The following is an 11,827-nucleotide window of genomic DNA, read 5'->3' as shown; positions in this document are numbered from 1 at the left end:
TTGTAGATAGACCAACTACTTTAGAATCTAGATCTTCCAGTTTACCCCTCAGCCCCTTCCCAACTTGTAACCATTGATGTTTCAGACTTTGCCTGGGGGAGGTGTATTCAAGGGATTCAAGGTGCCAGTTCTTTGGGGACATCATTTCAAAACAAGCACATAAATATCAAATAAATTATGGCATTAGTAAATGTACTGAAAACCCTGAATCATTTGTGGACTCCAGGACTTATTTTTGTAACCAGACAACACTGCTGTCATCTGGTACATAAAGTAAGGGGGAATTAAATCATAGTCCCAGTGCAGACTAGCCTCGATAGTCTGGTAACTGAAAATTCAGAACAGTCTGCCCCTACAGGATACTTACATTCCATCAAAGCAGAATAATGTGGCAGCCACTCTGAGCAGGTCCAGGACCCCCCCACACACACACACAAACAAATGTATATTACACACAGAGGATTTCTGGAAGATCATCCATCTGTGGGGAACTTATAAAGCAGACCTGTTTGCTTCCATTCAAAATAGGTAGTTGAAAAAGTTCTGCTCCAGGACTTCTTGCAAAAAGGCCTGGAAGATGGATGCTTTTTCATTTTCATGGACATGAACGTTCCTGTATGGCTCCCCCATTCCTTTTCCCTGATAACCAGAGTTCTTTTGAATTTAAAAAAAAGGGGGGAGGCTCTTCAAAAATAATATTGGTAATGCCCTTTTGGCCCAGGTAACAGTGAATGTCCCTCCATATCACTGTTAAAGTATTCCTTACTAAAGGTATCCCCTGCCAAGGGTAGTCCAATGTCCGGCCAGTATACCAAAGCCTTAGGATTTTTAAAAGGATGTCATACATCACACATCTGCTCCCTGCTCATGGCATAAAGGTGACATATCAACATACCTATCTCAGAACCTCTTTGCCATCAGTCCAAAAGCCATCTTCAATCATCGGTTTGAATACTCCTTCATTTCTGCTGGTTACCAAGCTGTTTTCCAATAAGTTCCCCATTGGGGTTTTCTTCTTATCTTATCTTTTTTTTTTAGTTGCAAGGCTACATGTCATCCAGAAAGGGAAAACATCAGTATGAGAGATAAATTCTTGATGAGAACTGTCACAGGCAATGTTTGTTTTGCTTGGGTGCATCTCATGATTGTATGTCATGTCCGATTTGTCATGCGTTTGTCCATAAGACTCTTTCTAGTCACCTCTCATCCTTATCTATCTACCTAGAGAACCTTCGTCTTAAGTTGTTAGCACAGGGTGTGACAACAAATTGCCCCAGCCCAATGGTCAGCTGCCTGCCAAGAAGAAGACCAAAAATGTTGGGTTGGATTCAGCTGCTGTACGGCTTCCCCCAGACATCTCTCTCAGGGCTGGTGAAAGACTGTTCAATAGTCCAGATATTCCATCGGATTCTTTTGCAGTGACCATTTTGGAGGCCGGCGTGGATCTGGCTTCTTGCTTGTCCTCTGAGGCTCTGCAGACATCCGTTACGGATGTTGAGGGGGAATCATGGCTGATCATATCCATGAACCGAGGGGGGTGTTCCACAGGTTATTGTTTGGGAGGAGATTCCCACTACGTTGATTGTCTGCAAGGGTCCGAAACTCCTAAGATCTTTAGGGCTGACATCCCTTTGAAAAAGAAGCAGAGAAAAAAACATATTTTTACTCCTCGTAAGGATCCCCTGAGTAAATGGCAGGATGTTACATGGAGTTTTTTAATGTCTTGAAGCCCCCCAGGGAGTTTCTGTTCCTACCCCTTCTTGGTCATCTACTGTTCCAGAGTCCAGTTCCTCAGCAGAAGAGTCCTGCTCCGTGGACTGTTAAGAGAAGAGTCTTTAGCTTATTCCTCTCTGATTCCTTCTCCATTAGACTATGGTTCTGTGGTGGAGGAGGAGGACTCCATTAGTCCAGACTCTCCATTTGAAGAACTTTCCTTTCAGGGATACTGTCTTTCATATGATGGAATTTAAGGGGGACTGATGGCCAGAAGAGGTATTGTGAACTTCTCCAGATGCAGTCTCCTAAGCCCTCTGCTGTCCCTCTTGTCCTTGCTGCCTTGTTAGATACTTTTTCAGAAGCATCTCAGGCTCCTGATTCCCAGCCTCTAGCCCTTAAAAAAACTGATAGGTTTTATAAGGTAAACCAGAGATGAATCCAGATGTGCAGTTTCATGAGGTGAGTGCAGAACCTGTGCAACCTCTTGAAGTCCAACTTAAGATATTCAAACACAAATTAATACAATATAGGAACCTACAAATTGACAACTGTTATTTTACTGATTGTATCAGAGTTCAGAGAGTCCCCAAAGGGTTAAGGTTGTGGAAAATACCACATGGGGCACAACCTGGTTCAGTTTTTTTGTAGTGAATTAATTGAATTGTTTGATTATACCAGCATGGACTTGAAGCATCTTCTTAAAGAAAATGAGTACAACTTGAACAGGTTGGATTTGGAAGTTAAAACTTTGAATTCCAGTATTAAGAAAGACTTGTTGTTCAGTACATACAAAAATGATTATGGTAACGTTTTTAAAAATTTAGACAAATTAGCTCTAGAGAACAAAGACAGGAAGCAGAAAAGGTGACTCTGGATTAAACAGGAATATGACATGCATTCAGCTTATAATATCCCCAAATCTTATAGACATTATGGTTTTGATGGATATTGTGATTTGCATATGCTTACTAATCAGACAGCTGAGATAACTTTTAATGCAAACTAGAACAGTGACATTTTACACCACAAAACCAATAATTCTGTGAGCTTTGTAGATGACAATTTTTTTAGACATGGGGAGTCCGCACATCAAGAGACTGATGAATCAAATGTCCAGGACAGATCATCCGGTGGTCCCAAAAACAAAAATTCAAACAGAAAGGGAGAAGGAAGAATTAAAGCAGAAGGAATTGGCTTGTCCGGATAATGTCTATTTTAATAGATTTGGGCAATTTAAGGTCCACAATTTTAGTCATTTTTCTATAAATGAATCTTATAAATTGTTATTTAAAAAGGTTTCAGGTTTGTACCTGAATTTAGGACTGATATTGTGAACATTGATTAATTTTAAATTGTTCACTTGTAGACTGAACCTTAGAATGCTTTTTGGTTGTGACCAATTTCAGCTTAACTAATTGTTTAAGTTTGAAGAAGAAAAGCAACTACATTCCTTCTTCAAACCCTTTGATTTCCACTTTTGAAAATGTGTGTGTTAAGCAGTTTATATGCAGTGATCAACAGATGATTCCTCAAGACAATTTAACACCGTCTGAACGTTTGCTGCTAAAAAACATTATGACAGACAGAAAGGTAACGGTGATGAAACATGATAAAGGTGGGGGTGTAATTCTCACGGATTACTTTGACTATTCATGCAAAATCATCAAACAAAAAATCAGTAGTCCCCCCGGAATTGATGGTGCTGATTAGCCAAAACGTAATATAACTAAAAACAAAACAGCACCAAAGCACGACTGTAACCATAAAAAACAGTTTTAATGATGTAAATTCAAGGTAAGCGCTTTCACACAATGTGCTTCTTTAGACAGTATATCACAAAAAACAAATAAAATATATAGTACAAATACTTTCAATTAACAATACAAACTGACCAATAAAAACACACATTCAATAAAAACAGTCAGAGTTCATTTAAAGAGACTTCTAGCTTTCAAAGCCAGTTTAATAGAGGCTCTCCCATTAATGCTAGGAAACCTGTCTGCTTGCATATTAATGATCCATGACAACTCATGTTCCTCAGTAAAATTTCTAAAATCACCCCCTCGAATATCACAATTCACAATCTCAATTACTCTAAACCCAAAAACATGTTCATTCCCATATTCTACAAAATGCTTAGCCAAGGCATATTACGTTCATCAGATCTGTTCATACAATATGTATGTTCCCTCATTCTTTTTAACAGGGACCTATTGGTCTTACCTACATAAAAACAGCTGCAAGCCCTGCTCTTGGTGAAGTAAATCAGGTTCCTGCTACGGCAGTCGGCAGTCACCTTAAACCGAAACATCTTATTAGTAACAGGGTGAATAAAGTCCACAAATGGATCTATGAATGTACAAAAATTGCATCTAGAGCAACAGTGCATCAAGGGTGCATTTACAGCATCTCCCCTAGCCTGTACAGAGTTTTTGTAACATAACTTGTATAATGTTATTAACATCTCTAATGTAAAAAAATAGACATAGGAAGTGTCTTAGCAGCTACAGTGGGACCCCAAACCTCTCATTAGTCAATGGTGACCTGTGGGTGAAATAAGGTTTACCCCTTCCTTTCCTAGTCTCTTTTGTAAAACATAATGCCTCATCCACCTCTTTCTTCCTATAACCTCTGTCAAAAAACTCATGTCTAAAGTGATTTATATCTCTCTCATATAGAGTATCCTCATTATTCAACCTCGAAATATGCATGCATTGGCCTTTGGCTATGTTCTTAAACATGTGTCCAGAATGCATGTTATTTCGTTGTAACAATGTGTTTTTCCTACAGTTTTTCCTAAATAGGGTGGTAGTTAATTTACAAGAGGGTTTTACCAAAATCTTGACGTCTAAAAAAATCCATCTCCTAAACGGATGTCTTTTATGTGAACAATAAGAATGGTACTGTGTTTTCTAAAAAAACATGTAAACTCAATTAATAATTCACCAGTTCCACTCCAAACCAATAAAAGGTCATCTACAAACCTCCTATAAAATGTCACATAGGAGGAAAAAATAGAACTAAAGACAAACTTCTCTTCCCATTGAGCCATTACTGTATTGGCATAGCTATGGGCACAACTAGTGCCCATAGCTACGCCAATTTTCTGTAAAAATAAACGTTCACTATACATGAAACCATTTTCTAAAACTGTCTCCAAAAACAATTAATAGTTACCATATCATAATCACTCTTATCTATCAGAAACTCCTTCACCATACTTATATCACTGTCATGTGGAATACATGTGAAGAGGGACATTACATCTAAACTCACCAAAAAATACTTTCCATTAAAATTCAACTCATTAGTAAACTCAAATAAATCCCTTAGAAACTGTTGAGCATCCTGTAGCACCTGCCACTTTGCATTTAACACTAGCTTCAGCTTTTTCTCTATAAAAATAGAGAATGGTTCCGTAACACAGCCTTTGCCGGACACTATAGGTCTAAAAGGGGGTTTCAACAGGCATTTATGGATCTTTGGTAATCCTTGAAATACCGGAATAATCGGAAACTCAACTGTAAAATAGTTAAATAACTCTTTGGAAATTAACCCATTATGCAGGCAGTCACTCAGGCTCACATTCACTCTTATCATGTAGCAGAGTAATATAATCATGGTTAACTTCACTGTAGACATATCTATCATTCAATAAATCTAACATGCTATCATGATAGTCCATGATGACGATAGCATCACCCGTATCAGCAGGTTTCACAATAACTTTATCATCACACTGGAATTCCAACAATGCCTGCCTTTCATCAGCATTTAAATTATACAAACTCCTTTTCCTGTTTCCATCATTATATGCAGTCATTAAATCCATTTCACACTTCTTGGAAAAGGTTTCCAACACCGGATGTAACACCAGTTGAAACACACTAGGTTTTCCAAAAACAAAGCTTTTAGCATCATCATTATTGTCTGGAAACATAGTCTTAAGCATAACATTTCTCACATACATTTTAATATCAACCAGTGTTTCACTCAGGTTAGAACCCTGAACAGGAATGAAAGTTAGACCATGTTCTAACAATGATAGCTGTGCTACAGTCAATTCTTTGCTTGAAATGTTAAAAATTACTGACTTATCGAATCTATCCACATCATTTTCAGTGTTTGTGTTCTGTTGTACTCCATTAAGCGTTTCTGCTTCCTTCCTCTACTCTGAGAAAAAGCTACGCCAATACAGTAATGGCTCTATGGGAAGAGAAGTTTGTCTTTAGTTCTGTTTTTTTCGTCTTATGTGACATTTTGTAGGAGATTTGCAGATGACCTTTTTTTGGTTTGGAGTGGAACTGACGAATTATTAATTGAGTTTATATGTTTTTTTAGAAAACACAGTACCATTCTTATCATTCACATGCAAGACATTCATTAAGGAGATGGATTTTTTAGATGTCAAGATTTTGGTAAACCCCTCTTGTAAATTAACTACCACCCTAGTTAGGAAAAACACATTGTTACAACGAAATAGCATGCATTCTGGACACGTGTTTAAGAACATAGCCTAGGGCCAATGCATGCGTATTTCGAGGTTGAATAATGAGGATACTCTATATGAGAGAGAGATAAATCACTTTAGACATGAGTTATTTGACAGAGGTTATAGGAAGAAAGAGGTGGATGAGGCATTATGTTTTACAAAAGAGAATAGGAAAGGAAGGGGTAAATCTTATTTCACCCACGGGTCACCATTGGCTAATGAGAGGTTTAGAAGTTTGGACTGTAGCTGCTAAGACACTTCTATGTCTATTTTTTACATTAATTATGTTAATAACATTATACAAGTTATTAAGAATAATTGGTCAATTCTACATTTAGACGACAATATTCGTTATATTGTTGGTGAACAACCTAGGTTTATTTTTAAAAATAAAAAATCTTTAAAGAGGCATCTATGTTACAAAAACTCTGTACAGGCTAGGGGAGATGCTGCAAATGCACCCTCGATGCTTTGCTGCTTTAGATGCAATTTTTGTACATTCATAGATCCATTTGTGGACTTTATCCACCCTGTTACCAATAAGATGTTTCAGTTTAAGGTGACTGCTGACTGTCGTAGCAGGAACCTGATTTACTTAGCCAAGTGCAGGGCTTGCAGCTGTTTTTACATAGGTAAGACCAATAGGTCCCAGTTAGAAAAAATGAGGAAACATACATATTGTATGAACAGATCTGATGAATGGCTTGGCTAAGCATTTTGTAGAATATGGGAATTAACATGTTTTTGGGTTTAGAATAATTGAGATAGTAAATTGTAATATTTGAGGGGGTGATTTTAGAAATTTTACTGAGGAACGCGAGTTGTCATGGATCATTAATATGCAAGCAGATAGGTTTCCTGTCCTTAATGGGAGAGCCTCTATTAAACCGGCTTTGAAAGCTAGAGGTCTCTTTAAATGAACAATGACTGTTTTTATTGAATGTGTGTTTTTATTGGTCAGTTTGTATTGTTAATTGAAAGTATTTGTACTATATATTTTATTTGTATTTTGTGATATACTGTCTGAAGAAGCACATTGTGTGAAAGCGCTTACCTTGAATTTACATAATTAAAACTGTTTTTTATGGTTACAGTCGTGCTTTGGTGCTGTTTTGTTTTTAGTTATATTCATGCAAAATATTGGACATTCATTCTTAATGATGATATCATGTACAATAGGGTATCTAGGAATGAAGTTAATTTTTTACAGGAACATTGATTATTATTTGATAGCTATGATGTTTCAAGATTTGATTTCCATTGATGTTTTTGAGTTTAATGTTGAAAAACACCTGATACCCTCTGTCTTTGAGATCCCTGAAATCCACAAAGATATGAGTACCCCCCCCCCCATCCCGTTTAGACCTAATGTTGCGACATATTGGTCTAATACTAAATTTTTAGTTGTTTGCTGATATAAAATCTAAAAACATTCTTAAAAGTTGTGAACACATTTTACGTGATTCTTGGCATCTATTGGCAAAACTTAATAGACTTACTTTTCATGCTAATATTTTGTTCACGATTATTGATATAGTTAATTTATTTTCTGCAGTCCCACAAAAAGATGGATTAGAGTTTACAGAAATGCTGTGTGAATTGACATCCGTTGATCACAAGGACATGCTTCACTGTAATTAGGGAATTTATGGACTTGGTACATAAAAACAACTTTGTTTTCTTTGAAGGTGAATTCTTCCATCAGAAGACTGGTGTAGTGATGGGAGCCAAATGTGCCCCTATTTTTGCTAATACAGTATTGGCAGCTTGGGAGAAACTATTTGTCTTCAAATCCACTTTTTCTGGTAACGTGCATGTCTATTTCAGATACCTGGATGACATTCTTATGTTCTGGAAAGGGAATAAGGACAATTTGGATGATTTTATATCATACCTCTGTAGGACTAATTGATTACTTGAAATTTGCTTACATTGTATCCACTGAGTGTATTAATTATTTAGATGTTACTATTTAGAAAGATGTATTGAATGAAAAATATTGTTAGACAATTTTTAGGAAGAACACTGTCACCAAGCATACCTTCACTATTATAGCTGCCGCCCTACTTTTCAAAAAAGTAGTATAGTCAAAGGGCAGATGGTTTGCTTGTCTCGACTCATCTCTGAAGATAGTTTCATCTTGAAATGGACAATCCGATTTCTATGTTTATTGAGAAAGAATATCCAGTGATTTATTAGAGAATTTAAAAAGTACATTTTGTCAAGGAAGAAATAGTCATTATACACCCATTTTGGGGAGTAATACAATTGTAACTTTTACCAAAGTTCATGTGGAAGCCAATAATGAGGTAGAGAAGCTAGGTGCCATCAACTCGGGTTCGAGTCCTAGCGACTTGATGAATTAAAGATCCGAAAAGAAGTCGGTTCCATGCTAGTCTGGTGAAGTCCTTCAGCATTATCCCTATGGTTGTTGTCAACATATCCAGCTATCTGGTTGCAGGTCACCGTCTTCGTCTTCACCTGGTTCCTTCGATCTTCCCAAACATAACGTCCTTCTCCAGTGATCTCTCTCTTCTTACGGAAAGATCACAATAAGATGGTCATAACTTCATCATTTGGGCTTCAAGTGACATAGCCAGTTTGATGTCTTCCAAAACAGATTTGTTAGTTCTTCTGGTGGTCCATTGCATACATAGAATCCTTCTGCAGCACCAAACTTCAAATGAGTCAATCTTCTTTCTGTCCCATTTCTTTAGTGTCTAACTTTCACATCCGTAATTGACCACTGAGAAAATGTGAGCATGAACAAATATGGTCTTAGTTTTGAGTGTTAGTTCCTTGTTTTTGAATACTTTGTCAAGAGCCTTCACTGTAGAGTGAGCAAATGCTATTCTGCAAAGTATTTCTTTCCTGTTAGTTGCTTCCATGTTTAAAAAAGAGCCCAGGAGATTAAAATTCTTTACAACTTCTATTCTGTCATCAAGCTCAAAATCGTAATCATTTTCCATGTTCATAATCTTTGTCTTGTTTATGTTCAGTTCTAACCCCATGCTAAGACTTTCAGCTTTGACTTTTCTCAATATACAGCATATCTTCTTTGCTGATGATGATGAGCATTATGTCTTCTGCATAGCACAGGTTGATATATTTTGGCTACCAACTTTTTAAACCAATGCTGTCTTCTTTCAAATTTGCTTTTCTGAAGATGGCTTCACCATAAAGGTTGAATAAGTAAGGTGACAAGATGCATCCTTGCCTGACACCACATTTTATTAGAAATCAATCAGTGTTGCCATATTCAGTTCTCATTTCAGCTGTTTGATTTTTGTAAAGGCTGTTTATCAGCTGAGTTATGTGTTTGGGTATTTCCATTTGCGCTAGAGTTCTCTGTAGTTTGTCATGATCCACACAGTCAAAAGCTTTGCTGTAGTCTGTGTATATGGGCTTTTGGTATTTTTTGCTCTTCTCCAATATCCATCTAACATTGGGAATAATGTCACTTAGTCTTTTCTGAAACCAGCCTGAACTTTGGGTAGTCCTTACTGAATGTATGATTATAGCCTTCATTGTATTATTTTCAGCAGTATTTTACTGGCGTGTGGAATTAATGCAATTGTTCTGTAGTTGTTACAGTCCTTGGCATTGCCTTTCTTCGGTATAGATATGAACAATGATCTTCTCCAGTCAGTTGGCCATGTTTTTCCCTTCCAAATCTGTTGCCACAGTTGAGTGAGGACCATGATAGCACCTTCTGAGCCTTTGATTAATTCAGTTGGAATACCGTTGATGCCAGGTGACTTGGTGTTTGATAAAACTTTAATTGCTGCTATGACTTCTTCTTTCAAAACTTCTAGTTCTTCCTCAACGTCAATTTCCGGTTCTGTTTCCCCAGTGTTACCCACATAGCCTTTTTTGTATAAATTTTCAGTATATTCTTTCCATCTCTTTTTAATGCTTTCTGGATCATTCAATATCATTCCATTGCTGTCTGGAAACATCCCCAGTCGAGGTTGGAATTTCTGCCGCAATCTATTCATATCCTGATAAGTTAGTCTTTTTTCTATTTACATGCTCCGATTCAATTTTCTGAGATATCCTTGAAATATTTTCCTTGTCTTTCTGAATTTGACATTGAAACTCTCGGTTAATTTGTGAGACTTTTTCTCTATCAGTGGAAAATTTGCTTGTCTTCTTTGTACTGCTACTTTTCTAGTTTTTTCTGAGATCCAAGGTGAATTTTTGGCTTTCTTTCTCTTCTGGAGTGTTTCTTCAGCTTTGTCACTAATTACGGCTTTAATGTCATTCCATAACTCGTCAGGTTCTGTCTCTCCTATATCAAGAACGGCAAATCAGTTATTTAATTTTATCCAATAGTCTTGTGGAGTATTTTCCGTATCATATTTTGGAAGGTCTTTAATGATCTTCTTGTGAAGTTTTACCTTGATCTTGCATGTCAAAAGCTCACTGTTGCTTCCACAGTCAACTCCTAGTTTAGTCCTTGCCATCAACACTGCAGATTTCCATCTCTGTCCTATGCAGATGTAGTTAATTTGATTTTGATACATGTCATTTGGAAAAGTTCATGTGTACTGGTGATGTTTGTGGTGTTGAAAATGCTTATTTATGATAGTTGGTTTTGCAAAAGTGTACCAAGTTATCACCGACATCATTTCTTTGTCATATGCTGTGCTTTCCAACCACTGCATCTTCAGGGATCCTTCCTACTTTTTCCATTGAAGTCCCCCATAATGATCAGTAGATCTTGTTTTGGCATTTGATCTGTTTCATTTTGAAGTTTGTAGTACAGGTCTACATCCTTGTCTTCTGTCATTGGAGCATATACTTGGATCTAGGTGACATTAATCGGCTTTCCCTGTAGATGGATTGACATGACTGTATCTCTGATAACATATTTTAATACTGTCTTTGAAAGCTTATTGTTGAGAATGAATGCCACACCATTTTTTGTGTATGTTTCATGACCAGAGTAGCAGATCCAATGCTCATTTGATTGAAAGTGGCCCTGTCTTGTCCATTTGAGTTCACTAATCCCTATCAAATCAGTTTTGGCTTTTTCCATCTGATTTTTAACAATTTCCAGTTTTCCTTGGTTCATGCTTTGTACATTCTATGATGTCCTTCTATTCATATGCTGCTGTATTCATGACATCAGGGGAGATTGCTGTGATGAACTCTCAAATGTCCAGCTGTTATACAAAAGTTAAATGCTACCGCTAGGGTACGCGTGACATCCTGTGCCTCTTCTTTGATATTGGTTGTAAATGGTCGATGGTTATAAAGCGGATGTCAACACGCATCCACCTCAGAACTTTTCTGTCTCCTGTGTGACTACCAGCTCTGGTCGTCGCTTTATCGGAAGAAACATTTTACTACATCCTACTCCAGATAACTACCCCATAAGGGTTTTCTAATCTTTACTTGCTACTGCTTTGGGTTTCATGTCAGGTAGGCAGGGCAAGTGTAGGTGTGGAAGGCAAATTCCACATAAGGATTTGCATGAGCTCTGCCTATTCTGTCTAGGCTGAGAACACAACAATACCGTGTATAGTATTTGTCAGGCCATTGTCCCCAAAACCCTTAAAAGCCATTTAGCAGCTTTGAATTTGTACCTTGAGAACCAAAGACTTAAACAGCTAG

At 37.2% G+C, this 11,827-nt stretch overlaps 1 pseudogene; it reads right to left on the bottom strand.

Moving 5' to 3' along the window:
* Positions 1-9,448: 9,448 nt before the first annotated feature.
* On the bottom strand, positions 9,449-10,341 carry LOC122808592 (annotated as a pseudogene).
* Between the last annotated feature and the right edge of the window lie 1,486 nt (positions 10,342-11,827).

This window comes from Protopterus annectens, chromosome 8.part0 (genome assembly GCF_019279795.1).
Source record: "Protopterus annectens isolate FY-2018-M chromosome 8.part0, PAN1.0, whole genome shotgun sequence".
Lineage (NCBI taxonomy): Eukaryota > Metazoa > Chordata > Ceratodontiformes > Protopteridae > Protopterus > Protopterus annectens.
Note: the sequence above shows the minus strand (reverse complement) of the source record. Positions and strands in the feature narration are given on the sequence as shown.